Here is a 14,800-nt window from a genome sequence, read left to right on the forward strand (position 1 = left end):
ATTTCAATATTCTTCAGAAATATGCTGGTTCAAATTATTCGTGTCGTGGCGCGTTGCTTCGCCGGCTTAGCCGATTTCATGAATCTGCATTTCCATGGCATTCCTGTTTCCGGCTAGAGCAACTGGAATAAGGCACTTGGGTCGCCGAGAGACGAAGGAAATCGTCACAAAGGATGTTGGGCATCGGCTAGTGAAACGGATTTAATCGAGGTGTATGCCATTGCTTCGGTGGCACCAGCCGTGCTGGTACCCAGCGAGTCTCCTCGCCAGGTGTGCTGAAATCACCAGCAACGACACAGACACCAACATCAACAACAGGGACATCAGCTGCGGCAGTACCAGGAGCAGCAGCTCGCTAACGACCCCGTAGAACATGGATGAGGGTGGTTGAAGGGGGGAATCATGGGTGGGTTAAACTCAAGCTTAAATATCAATCAGCGGAAGCAAGAGCAAAGAAAACAGGAAGAGGACGAGAGACTCTTGGTTGCGAAGGTAATGCAAGAGGGAGAAGGAAGAACGGAGACGGAAAGATAAGGAGAAAGAGAAAGAGAAAACGAGGTAAAGGAGAACGCGACAGTTAGTAAGACAAAGCTGGTGTGTGATTTGTGTGCCTGTGTGTCGGGACCCTCTTCGCGGGTGTTTAATTAGCAGCTTGGCAAACCAGACGCCATATACTCAGAACTCAATCAGATCCCTTCATAAGCGCACCTCTCTCTCCGAGTCTCGTATACATAATGTACCGACGTTCGGTGTTTCGAGGTATGCCGAGTGAGAGATGTCCCGCCACGATCAATGGAAAGAGACCAACACACGTTGCAGGTAATTAAACAGCATTATTGGCGGTTGATCGAAAATTAAGCATTTAATTTATTACGTTGAAATATTGTTCAATGGGATATTATTAAATAATAATCGATCGACGTATCAAAGTGTAATTATAGAAATTCAGGATATCGTTCCGTTCGTAACGTTGTAGTCTTTTCTATCTTATAAAAGGGCATTTGAGAGGTTGGAAGACGTTCAAAAAGTATATAACAAATTGATTCGAGAAACTGAAACTCAAACACGGTACCCGAGTCCGCCTGTAAGGCGATACACCTAAGAGGTACGAGGTTAGTATCCTTTGTGGGTGTTTAATTAGCAGCTTGGCTAACCAGATGCCATTTACTCAGAACTCAATCAGATCCTTCATAAGTCCCGGTCTCAGGTTCTCGTATGCATAATGCACCGACGCCTGGCGATCGCCGTGGTCCAAGATGAGCAACACGAACGAAAGAATAATTAAATTCCGGTATTGCGCTTCGAAGGAGCTTATACTTGTTCCTGCTCGGTGCTCGTGCGTACCGTTTTAACAATGTATCTTTTCAACGCTCGTCATAACGAGAAACAAGATTTACTTCATGTTTTCACGCAATACGACAAATAAGAAAAAGAAAGAACGAAGAATAAATCGAAGGTGGAACGCGTGGAAGAGAGGCGATAAATTTTTGCGCCTCGAAATGACAAATACGATACAGAAGAGGACAGTGCGAGGATGTGCTATCGGTCGGTGGAGGCACGTGAAACTTCATCTAACCGAGGTGACCATTCGAAATCGTTTTATCGTCGATCGTCGGTTTCAGGGCGTAATTACCATTTCAAATGCTCACCTCTGCTCACCTGAGCCCACTTGTTGGCTCGGCGCACAACTTCTCGTTCCGTTGCGTTGCACCGGGTGGTCTTTTCGGGTTTCAGAGGACGGCTGATGGCTTCGGCCCGAAAGTGGGGGTTATTATTTAGTTTGCTCGCTTCTATCTCTCATCTGTTCGTTCTCCGATCCGTAGCTGTCTCCCTCTCTGTTGCTCGTGTTTCTCTTCGTTCTCGTATACGTAGTTCCTTTCTTTTCTCTTTCCCTCTTCGTTCAACTTTAACACGCATCCACACCCACGTCTATTCTCATTCTAATCAGCTCCGACGCCTTTTCTTCGGGCCTAGGCACGCATCTCTTGCTTCTCTTCGCGGCCTCTCCTGCGGTCGACGAAGCCCCAGAGGGCCCTATAGTCGCGAGCATTATTATTTTAGTGCTCTGTTCGCGTACCAAACTGCTCTGCACCACGGCGGCCAGCATATGCATCCTTCCCGGCAAACGTGTCGGTGGTCAACACGATGTCAGTCTGCCAGTGGTGCTCATGGCCTGATAATAAACTACTGTCTCTTCGGTGGTTCCTACCGTTTGCCAGCAATTTATTATACCGTCCAGGGGTTGACACCTTATTTTAATATTCGTACGCATCCCCGTCTTAGAATTATTCTTCCTCTTCCTCCTCTTCGTTTAAATAGCCGAAAGATGATAAATTTGGAGGTGTGATTTACATTGTCGTTGCAGATTTACGGGTATATTTATCGTCCGCTTAACAACCCGCCGAGGCGACGCTCAAATTAATCTGCCTGCATTGCTAAATTATTGCCGATGTGGCAAAAATTTATTAACGGAAAATGATAACATATTACCTTTAATAAATTAAGTTTGGCACCGACGATCGGCGCCGTGTACGAACCCGCGAACCACCACGCGGTTGTGGGAAAGGAAAAGTACCGGTTCGCGCTTTTGTTATCAATCACGTCCACGTGCTTCTAACCGAATCAGTATACCAATGTCGTAGAGCGTTGATTCATGGATGGGACGCATCGTGTAATGAAAATTACGATGACAACGAATCGAACCGCGCCAATCGGCTTTCGGATCGGCTGAAAGAAATCGAACGATCGATTTCGCAGCCCTAGCACGGCGAACCATTCTTCATGCATAGTTTTCTCTGGCTCAGCCAGAGAGATCGATTAGCATGCAGGCAGCCTCGATCTGATGACTGCACAGAGAAGCCGAGGCTAAGCTAGTCGCACGCGAAAAATCGTAAAATGCGTATCAAATGAAAAATCCAGGAACGTGCCGGGGCTCGTACGAATAACAAGCGATAGCCACCTCGGTAGCGCCTATAAATGGCGATTTCTTCGGTTCTCGTCCGTCTTTCGCGGAAACGTTCGCCTCGCCGACACACGGCCGCCTTTCAACGATCCAGTCCATATTTTGCGAACACCAACTCGGGGAATCAGCAGAGTAACGGCCGTAGATCTGATGCTAATGACGAGCTCAAAATACTATATATTCTTAGTGTCCACCGGATCCATATTTGCGAAACTAAAGCATCGAGAAATGCGTTTAGGGGAACTGCGGTCTAAGTACGTATTTCGTCCTATTCTTTCGACAGCAAGATCTTCTTTTTTTTTTCATTTCATTGCTCGGATCAATTCCCAAGAATAAAATAACTACCCCCGGGGTGGTTCGGTACGCTGTTCAATTTCTCCAAAACCGGATGACTTGCACAAACTTATTTATGACAAGCAGGTAAGGTAAATGGTCGTAAATTCCCAGATAAATGTTAAAGCTTCTCACGAGATTCAGAGAGACATTGTTAGGTAATATCGGACTAAGTGTACCTGCCTGTAACGTTGCGTTAAAAAGTACAAATACAGAAGAATGGCTAACACAGCGTATAGATCATGAAACAAGCGTGTACCACACGTAACGAGGATTCGATTGATACTTTCTTTCGTAACATACGATATCCCCCGATATATACACTCGTTTGCCGGTGCTTTGTAAGCATACAACACGTTAGGCGCGAACGAGGAATATCGCGTCGCATTTATAACCGTGCGAACGAAAGAAACACGGTGCACCGAACTGCGTACGATTCCGTGGCGATGTTCCGCACACGGTTCCGTCTCTGTCGTCTCATTTTCTATCGTTTAAGCGATTATCGTCAGACTGGTCTTTGGAAATACCTACGTGCACTCGCACGTCGAAGGTTCATCACGTACAGACGAATGGATAAATAGATCGGCAGGAGGACGCGACACCGGTAATATATGAGCCTGCAGAATCGAAAAGAGCCAGGGAAGAGTCGTCGAGGCGTATATATGCGCGCAGGGTGTATATAACGTGGCACCGTTTGTGTGCCCAGTTAATTACTCGCGTAGTAAATTATCGGGTAATGAGGTGCTGGGCTCGAGCCTGGGGCTTTCTCATCTTCCTTCTCCCTCGAGCGCGGTCCTTCTCGCGAGACGATCTGCCTCTCACCTCTGCGGACTAACTCTAAAGGAAAGAGAGAGAACTAATAAATCCGCCAGGGCCGTAAGGAGGGATATTGTTAGTTGTAAGGTAAATCATCTCCGCGGCTCAAAAACGGCCTCCTCACCTCGGAAGAACCCTTTGCCGCGGCCCTCCCTCCTCCGCCTTTCTACCACACTCGAGGCCTCGAGGAGACGTTTGTTACCTCCGTTACCTCCGTGCACACCGGTCTTCTACTCTACTCGTGGTACTGCAAACCATCGCCACCTCTTCCCCTTTTATCTTTCTTCTCTTCTTCTGCTTCTTCTTTCGTATCCTTCTTGCTTTCCTTCTTCGCGGTCAGTCCAGTTAGCGTCAATATGCGGACACATGGCCTCGTCATTAGCGTCATCGGATCCTTAACGCCTGCACGACCAGCCCTTGTTCGGATCCGTCCGGAGATTCTTCTATCGGACGCTTGATTTCTCGGTACCCTATTCTCTCCGATATTTCCAGCCTAATAGTGCGTTTTATTAGCTCGTTGCCTCTTTCGTCTTCCTATTATGTACTCTTATATTTATATCTGTTACAAGAAATGAAAAGTCGCGAGAAGCTGTTTAGGCGGGATTCGCGAATCATCGATAAGTCTCTGATCGTTTTGTCGATGACGTTAATTTTCTCTAGAACTTTTGTATTTCTAAATCAATAACGAGACGAAATCGGTCTGCGACTATGACATTTTTATTCAGAAAGAAGTTGATAAGAAAACGTGACATGGTGGATCAAATGTAAAACTCGAATCTAATTGAATTAGAATGTTGGAGATCTACCAGCGATATCTAGGCGATAGCGGTCGTAATGAACGTATTCTGTACGATTTATTATGGCCAGGAAATATATGGTGATAATGGCCGCGAAAAGGATATTCAATCGGTGGAATTTGAAAAAATACCAAACACATGCTCCGTACTGAAATATGTATTATATTACTAGAGTTCTGACCATTTATCAAACGGACAGGATGACACAGCGAAGCAATCATTGACACTTCTTCGTCCTCCTTTTCGTGATCAGTTAGTGTCAACACGTGAACACAAGACTTCGTCATTAGTGGGCATCAGATCTTTAACGCCTGCACGACGGCCGCTTACGAGCCGTTGTGTTCCGCGAAACGTCGTACGGTTCCTGAAACAGAAACTCGAAACATTACATGGCCATACCTTCCTTGAACGCATTAATACGTTCGATCCTTCTTCGCGATCCTTTTTGCCGGTCGCAATAATTTTCTCTAACTAACGAACCCGCGAACCGTGTACTCCATCACAAATAATTTACATAATGCGCCGTGCTTCGACGTACACGCGTTCAGTGGTGGCAAATAAAACTAAAATAACCGACGATATCTTGAGTAGTGTTAAACTCTAATAGTATAAGGTAAAATTAAATAATCAATACGTGTTACTTAACGGGCGGTGAAGACACGTCTATTATTTTCTAGGCTACATTTACAGTAGCTACGAAAAGCGTTTGCATATTATTATATTTATTTAGATAATCTATCAGATCTTAGTATGTTAAATTTCGTATCATTTACACGGTAGTATTTTTATATAACTATGAAAGTAGCCATGAAAGTGAAATGAATAAAGCCTGATAAGGAAACCCTTCGTTAGAGAAATATGCAAATATTTCTCAACGGCTATCTGAACCATGTGAGCGACCTTATTTTTGTAAATTCATGTAATTATCACGTAGAGGTAAAAAGTGTTTTGCATATAGTTAGGTTTATCCGTTGCTTGCCTTCCGGTATTGCAAAGACTTTTTCATTCTTTGCTTAATAAAACGTAATATATATGAAATAATGCTCGTGACAGCGGTGATTCGGCCTCCATCGGGCAGGAATTGATTTATGTATATCGCGATTTCGATGGAAGAGGTTTGATTCGGCAACGTAAAGGAAATATCATGGTCCGCGATCAAAGTGCATTACTAGTAGTAAGAATAATAATACTTTGCGTAGTAATTAACCTTTTGCGGTATAGTAACTTTCTTAGCCTCAGGTTTTCGCGGTCATATATATTTAATGTGTGCTATCATGTTTCCCATCCATTGTGCACTTCCTGCCACGCCTACGAACCTTTCACTTGGGTATATTCGCTACAAGTCTAATTAGATGGTTTTGTCAATATCCATTTATACTACGAATAACCCACGCAACCTGAACAGTTATGTTGTTCTCCAGTTCAGAAGTTAAAACGCGGATACGCGGTTTATTATTCATTCTTCGCGTAGCACGTAAAAATAGCCGGCACACCAACTTCAAAACTATGTGACGTAAATTCCAATTCGTGATTTCCACTCATTGTTTCTTTTCTCGAGCTGGAACATATCTCCTGGCCATTAGGTGAATTTTAAAGATCGTCTTCGATAAATTTTTAATGAACTAAAAGAAAAAAAACAATATTCAAGGGACAATGAACTACCAACTTGAACGTAAATATTACCAAATCACAGGAGAAATACGTGTGCTTGCGTCAATATCGACGATCGCAGAATTACGAAATCACATGGTTCCCGCGGTTTAATCGAATAAACATTGCAGTGAGATATCGTGTTTATTGAGCTAAGAGGAAATAAAGGATCTCATTTGGGTGGCAACGTACGGACGATCTGCGGATTAAAATCTACAAAAGCATCTGGCTAAAAGGAAAGTACCAGCCTTCAAGGCGGATACCTTACTAATGATTCGCTGGGACTCGTACATCCTCTACGCGTGACGAAGTATCTACGGTCGCTGGCGTTGTTATACTAAGAAACAACTCTCCTGCTCCGGTCATTAGCAGCACGATTGTACTGCCTTCTGTTTAACGAGCACCTTCCACGGTACGCGATGACATTATTATTTGCAATAATTTATCGTATTCCGATTCACCTCGAGGAATATCGTCGCGATCGTTTACTTCTCCTTGGCAAGAGAAGCCATTTAATTCGATTTCTAATATGGATACGTTTTCCATAATAACTTCGCATCGTAGTAGTTCGCTTTGTAATAAATCGAGGATCGCTGTGAATCTGACTAAGTCGGTCATCCACGATCTATTGTGTTTCCAATCGATACGAAACTGCAAAGAGAAAGGCATAAAAATTAATCGCCAAACATCGTACATTAAGACGCATGGAAGTCGAGACAGAGTTGATTCTTGTAAAGGATAAATAAATGTCTGAAGAACTTTTCGTATATCTGATATACCAATTCGTGATATGCAATCAAATTTAACTGCGTCAGTCGTCAAATTGTTACATCATATACTAGACACATAAGTTTTCATACAATAGCCATGGCTGGTATCAACTATGAACACATTTATCGACGGCTGATCTACGAAGCGGTAGACAAATCCTCCAAATAAGGTAGCCGAAGCTTTAGAACGAATCGGCCGCAGCATGTTAAAAAGGCACGAGCGCAAGGGGTCTAGGTTTCAGAGCTAGCCAGATTTATGGCGCATTCACGTAAATCACGAATGTCAACCGTCCGTTAACTGTCGGTTATTCGAGGCCTGTCAACCCGTAGCATATCCACCATACACGTTATAATGATTGGCTAAGCTGGCAATTACCCAGCGCTTCGGATCCGCCGAATTGTCATTCAGCTCGCGGATGCCGATGCCCGTTGTACAGCCGCGAGTCTGACTGGAATATTATACGATCCTCATAACAAAACTGTGCTCGGCCGAGGTCTTCGCTGATCCCTGTCCGCTGGTCGTCTACCGAGTCATCCCCGTACGTGGAAATACTTATATATACTTGTACGCGACCAACGTGGTATACACGATACAGGAACGCGCAGCAGTCTCAAGATGCACCTCGAAAACTTGGCTTATGGACTCGTCAGCTTGGACGCTATCAGCTCTCTCGCAGTGTGTCGAGCAACGGGAAGAGAGCCAATAGGATTGTGCTTTGCCTACTAGTGGCTGACGTTATGGATTTTTCCGGCATCACGAACCACGGCATCCATGGGAACATTCGATGAAACGCGAGCGAACTCGTTCTCACCGCTATACGATTGGCCTGACGAACGCTTTACACGGAATACCTTGGTCTATTCGATCGTTTTCGATCGCTGCGCCGCTGGAGGTCTGGAAAAGGTAGCGAGAGATTTCTACTGGTTCCGTTGCTCTGGATCGTTCTGCGCTCACTTCCTTCTCCTCGCTTCTCTGTGTGTTCCATCGTTCGTCGTTTGGTCGCGCGGGAAACCTAGACGAGCGTAAAATTTACTTCCTTGTTTCGTCATTCTTCGTGGAAACTCGATACTCGTTACTCCTTTTCCTAGATCGTTCGTTTCTAGCTAAAATTCTCGACAGACCATCGTATTCTGTTCGCACGATGATCTTTTACGATCTTACGCGCATCGTCTTCGCGATTATACTCGAGAAACCTGGCGAAGAGAAAGGAATCTGCATTTCTACTGAAATACCGACTCGAGGGTCGTCTAACCGCGAGATTCACGCGTGACTGTTAAAGTACGCGGCAACTTTGCGGATTCTCGTTCGAAATGACGCGCATCAATCGTTCCTCCGCTAGGCATTGCGCGGATAGGATATTCGGTTGCGAGCTTCCTAACGCTATCATCGCTTCGCGCGATAGCATACCGATCGAAAGTTAACAGCTGACACGTTTATGATCGTAAGAACCATCCCAGGGACTTGACCGTCGTAAAAGTCATTGCGATCGACGGGCAAAAAGTTGCACGGTGGATGATTCGTTCACGCCGCGTCGAGCATTTAGCTGTTGCAGGAAAGACCATCAAAGAGAGAAGCTCTCGGTGCCGAGAACAACGGAATCGCTCTGACGGCAGCCTATAAAATTCAGAGGATAAATGTAGATTTCAGGGCGGTGTATCGTTTGACCGTCTGTTCTTTGCCTTTCAGACACTGTAGCCATGCGAAACGCTACGTTAGGCCACGCCATGGATTTAACGACGAACAGTATTACCACGTTCTTTCGTTCGTTTAACCGTAAGGGATGTACCGTCGACAGTTTGCACGTACTCCAATGCCCGACTCGAAATACGACAATTATCCACGACCTCGAACAACCTATTCGGTACATATTTTTCCTCTCTTTGAGTACATACCGCTTTCATTTCTGGAGAAAAGATATCACAGAGCGTGCAAACTTTTGCGATAACACGACCTCGCGCCGGAAAATGAAAATAATTTCTCTGGATCCACATTTCTTTCGCCATTTTTGTGTGAGAATTTCCGTGAAAGTTTTAAATATCAAAGCTCCGAATTTACGTATACGCCTATCGAATAACAGCAAAATTTTGCTCGCTTTCATAAGGGTTAAACTTTTAAATCTAAAATACCAACAATTTTACAATTATAGCCATCGATTGTCTTGTTTCTTCGATCGAACCTTGTTTCTCTGGAAATGTTTGAATACCTCAGAATATTAAGCAACGAAACACTTTGAATATGCTGATGGATTTTCGGCTGGAAGAATCAGGCCAATTACCATCCGTCTGTTCGTCCGAGTTTAGACTGCACGTACAACGCGGCACAAACGAAAATCTCGAGGAAAGAGCAACAATCGGGAATAGCCGGGAGTAATAATAACGCTCCACGGTATTCTCTGTATTAGGGATAATTGGAGGATGAACCGCAAACGGCAGTGAGGGTATCTCGCGCGATAAAACCCTAGAGCCAGCGATGGGGGAGGGAAGGAAGGTGAAGAGGAGCGAAGGGAGAGGACAGGAGGTGGGAGAAAGCGACGAAGAAGGAAAAACGCGAATTCCACGGTGGTGGCGCGTCCGGGTGCAACGAGTGGAACTTTGAAAGCGAGTTGTACAATAAGATCCTGCAGAAAGACGGAGATAGAACCGCGTAGATAGAAACGATAGAAGGAGCGACGGAGACTACCGGGCTCCAAACTACAAAGCCTTCAACCACCAGCCACAAAACTACCATGCGAAACGACGGTAGGAAAGGAGGATCGAGAACGAGGAGGAAGCAGGAGGTTGGAGTACGATCTTGGGTGCGTAGGCAAGGAGCACCGTCGAGGCATTATCCACTTACAGGGAATTATCCTCTTTCTAGCGGGTCTGCTGCTGGAGACGCGCGCGCGAGTTCTCTTTCTCCGATCTCCCCTCTATCTCCCTCGGCTGCTCCTTCTTTATTCGGCAGCCGGAAAAATCGTGGCGTGGAATAGCCAGTACCATTGTCTAGCAGTGGTACGTACAGACAAACAGACAGAGAGGCAAACGAAGATTCAGAAACGTTTCGAACAAAGAGTCCGGTAAAGAGCAAACTAGGTTCTCTCGAAAGGGCAAGAGACTCTGGTGTTTCCCGCAGTTCATTTGAGTGTTAATCGGTGGCCATTGGGCATATTACCGGACCGGTAATACGCGCAGGTAAACCGTGTGGGTTCTTTTCCCGTATCTCTTTCCCGTTTGTCCGTTCTCGTTTCTTCTTCGAGACCTCTAATTTCTTCTTGTTGTACCTCTTCGTTGCGCTCGTTGTTCAAACTGTTCGTCGTGCAACTCGCTCCCCTTTTCCAACTATGGCTATTCTCTAGACGAGACAGACAGACAAACAGAGAGAGAGAGAGAGAGTCTTCTGATGTTTCTGGTGTGTTGCTGGCCGTGGGTCTGTTTCGTCGAACCTCGAAGCATTTCGCGGCCTTGCACAACTCCGTAACTCAAACAAACGGAAAATTCGAGCTGCCGTGCGACGGTAATCGCTTGCAATTCGACGAAATTGCCGGGTCTACGTGGAGCGAGCGCGAGCATCGTTCATTGTTCTCCTCCTTTTCGTTGTTTTGTCCGCGCGCGCTGTCCGTTTTCACATTATTCTTGATCGCGCGCTTCACTTGTTATGCCGTTCCCCTCTCGTGTTTCCCTTCGTCGACCAGAGACCAAAGGAACTGGCTGCTGCTGCTTCTGCTTTGGATACAATGATTCGCGACTGCTACCTAGGCGACTGCAAGCCATTATACGGTAGTTAAGTATAAGGGATGCGTTTTATTTCTCTTGGTACTAAGTAAGAGAAAGTAATGCCATCCGAAGGGGGACTAACTCGCTTTCGAGTCGGCGAGGAACGAACCTCGAAAAGACAACGAACACGAACGTAAAATTGCGACTAATTTACATACATATCGATATATACGCATATTATTTATGACCGGCGTTAATTTAACGCGAGCTCTCAAAGTGCTTTCACAGCGCGAGACGCGGTTAGAAATTGAGACAAGTTGGAAGAATTCTACTGAACAGACCGAAGAATTTGTTCTTGCAATCTTACGGTCCGTGAGAAAATTGAAAGTACATTATAATATCACAATAAAGAATATTAGTTGAAAATCACGTTAAAGAAGTTTATATAGAAAAATATGTATTTCTAGGTACAAATTTTTAATTTTCCCTTGCTTTGCGAATTTTATCAGTTAAATCGTTTCACAGGTTATGCGTTTGCATAGACAATCTGTTACATCGTAACTAAACTTTCATTACACGTATGAAGTATGAAATGCTTACTGCCAATTCACTTGATGTTTGATGTTAATGTATCTGAACGTTTTGCCATTATAGAACCTGGAGAACGTAAATGATTTTTGCCTCTTCAATTTTACGATCAGTATCCACGAACAAAGCGTATAAATCTTTCTAATAAAACGTAACTTAAACCTAACTTGCTGCACTAAGATTTTACGCATATCTAATCTTCGATTCCAACAATTTTCTTTCAACGTACTGCATGCTTTTAAGAATAATATATATTTATTAACATGGTTCATCGAGCGATCGAAACGGACGCTAGAGAAGAGCTGGTCGCATAAAAATCCTAATATCCGATTCTAGGAAATTACGAGGGAAATATCGCGACCATCCGAATTCTCAACACCTTGTTCCCGATAGATAACGACTCCATTGAGCCGAATTCGGGCTGGGCGTATCGGGAGCCAGACGCAAATGGACACGGATAATTCTTACGGGTCGGACAGGTATACGCGCAATCGTGGGCACGAACAATCTCGTGGTATGCCTTCATGGCGTGGGAGTTAAAATCCACGCACGCATAAATTACGTTCGTACGTACGATCGACGATACATGTTGGCGTGCACGCACACACGACCATCGACGATCGTACAGCGGTGCACAGAGGGTCGAGAGAGTCGGTCGAAACGCGCGATAAGTTAAGCGGTTCACGTAGTCGCCGGTAATTATGGATGCGTTTAAGTCGTGGCAGTTTGGGAAACTAAATAAAATAATATACGTGAGCCGAGGTTTTTATTGCCGGATTAAGGGCGCCCTGCGCGTCGCTGCGTGTCACAGCCTTATCCGTCCGCTCGATCTCGTCTTCCAGTCCAAAAAGAATAAAAAAAGAACGAAGATGGAAAACGAGAAAAAAGAGAAGAGAGAGAGTACATATATATTTCTGTGGTCATCGCCTGCCCGGGATGCAATGGAGAATATTTAATATAAGGGTGCGAGATGAACAGCTTCGAGCGCAATGTCAGCGACTTGAGTTTAAATACTTCCGGATGCACCCTGCTGCTCGAGGGATTACTCCGTGTTTGCGTCGGCTACGTCTAATATCGCAAGTTCGGCGACTGATGCCAGCTGTCGTCACGGTTTCCTTTTACGAAATATTCCTTACGACGATTCGCACGACCGATCTTTGTCTCGAAACATTGTTCCCTTTTCGACCGATTTTTCCCGTTGGAGCGATTTCGATAGAAATAATTCGCCTTGCGGTTAATCACAAGAATAGTCCCGTGGACGGGGACGCGGCTTTTCAGTGACAATACCCAAAGTGCGTGTTCAAGAGCGCGTGAAGTCAGCGTTACGAGGCATTGGCAATTTATCGCGATACCCCTCTCCTTTCGTTCGTTCTCTCGTTCCGCGTCCCGCGTCTCTCCACTCTGCTCTTTGCAGTAGTTGGAGAGCTGCTCCTCCGGCATTGCAAAAGGAGCTACGAGAGCGGCGCGACCGCAGCAACGCCGGTTATTATAAAACAAAAGACGATGCTTGATGCCGATAATAAAGAAGAGGTACGCGCTTCGAACAACGTTAAAAGGTGGGACAGAGAGGGAGGCGGCCGAAACAGGGCGAGGAGGGAAAGGACGAAAGAAAAGCGATATCCTCGAAGGTAGCGGGCGCGAAGGATGTGGTTCCACGCACTGCGATCGACTTAATTCGCGCGCTCCTGACTCTTTTTCCTTCCAAGTGGTCTCTCTTCCCCTCCGGTTAGGTTGGATGTCCTCCTCCGGCTTCCACCTCCCCCTCATCGCTTTCTTATTTAGTACCCCATCGCCTCTTTCTATCTCCTTCTCTTTATCCCGTTCTCTGTCCGTTTCTCGTAGCTGACCACCTCTCTACTGCTCCTCCATCACTGTTGGCAGCCCGCTTACCGCCAATCATCATTTTCAATTCTCCGTGGTGGAGCGCCTCCACCGTCTTCCACTGTTCTTCTCCTCGTTCTGCCCGTGGTCCCTTTCTTCCTTCCTCTTGTCTTGAATACGTGGCCCGTAAAAAAACGTTGGGAATATTATTCCAGAGATCGAGGAATGGACGGCCCGGGGGAGGCACGGTGTTCGCCGCGTGCTACGATTTGACGTCGAGACAACACGTTTCTCCATTTTGCTATGTTTGGGAGGAACGGACGTGAACAGAGCGGAGCCTGAACTGTGGGCGGGATGCCAGACCCGCGTACCTTACGATTTCAGGCCGTCGAGATATCATTGATTTAGGTGTTTTTTTCGACGACAAGTGCTTTCTCCTTGATTGTGGCCCCTTAATCTGTTTAATGGCGAAGTAACTCAATGGAAGACTCGGATAAACAACGGTCTTTTAATTCCAACGCATCTTCGTTTTTATTTCTCTGCGCGTTTTTTTTACATTTCACCAGTGCACGCCGAATAACGGATGCGGCTCCTCCGATTCCTACCTTCTCGTAACAATTATCCGAAGCGTTTCGAGAAGGTTTTATCGCTGCTCCGACTCGTAGCCTTCTTCGGGATGTACGTACCAGTTAGACTTCTCTCGTATGTGTAACAACCCTGTTTCACGTACGGGATCGTTAGACTGTATAAAGAGATTCTGCGAAGCAAGTGGAAACAAACGAACCTTTCGTACGTTGGCGCATACGAGCAAGGAAGGAGGGACTTGTTTGACAGAGTTGGAATCTGTGAAACGTTTAAGAGCATCTTCAAAGGAGTACGAATTCGCCTTCTCTCGTGCCGCTACTCTTGCAAGAAAAATAGGTATATCCTCGCACGTGTATCCTGCTACCATACTATATATCACTACCATCTTTCAGTCAGATGCTTTACGATACCAAAATTCTACCGTTTCATCATCTTCAAACCCACTGGCCTCCGATATACATCCATAAATCCAACTTCCTCTTTCAATTCAATTAATCCATTTACCAGTTAGCCACGATACCGGCGTTTAAAACACTTTCGCGAGCTCATGACCGAGTGAAACCCTCGCGTCGCGATAAATCAGGGCGACGTTATTAATACACCGGCGAGCCTTTGGACTCCACCCTGGGGAGCCAGGGCTCACGAGCGAGAAGAGTCGGGCGTATCGCAACATTGGCGTGCACAGTCGCGCGCGATTTCTCTGTAAGATTGCCTGCTTATGCCCGGTTCACACTTGCAACGGAGACACAAAGTCACTCACCATTGGCGGATCCTGTGCGACCGCC

General features: G+C 45.7%; 1 long non-coding RNA gene across 4 annotated transcripts in view; it reads right to left on the reverse strand.

Moving 5' to 3' along the window:
- Nucleotides 1–3,351: 3,351 nt before the first annotated feature.
- Nucleotides 3,352–14,800, reverse strand: part of LOC117151917 — a 15,771-nt gene continuing 4,322 nt past the window's right edge. For all 4 annotated transcript variants that reach the window (XR_004462086.1, XR_004462085.1, XR_004462087.1 and 1 more), the window contains 4 exons: nt 8,181–8,341; nt 5,090–5,272; nt 4,236–4,604; nt 3,352–4,132 (listed from right to left, as the gene is read on the reverse strand). This is a non-coding gene — a long non-coding RNA (uncharacterized LOC117151917). The remainder of the gene's footprint in view (nt 4,133–4,235; nt 4,605–5,089; nt 5,273–8,180; nt 8,342–14,800) is intronic.

This window comes from Bombus impatiens, unplaced genomic scaffold (assembly GCF_000188095.3).
Source record: "Bombus impatiens unplaced genomic scaffold, BIMP_2.2 scf_0033, whole genome shotgun sequence".
NCBI lineage: Eukaryota > Metazoa > Arthropoda > Insecta > Hymenoptera > Apidae > Bombus > Bombus impatiens.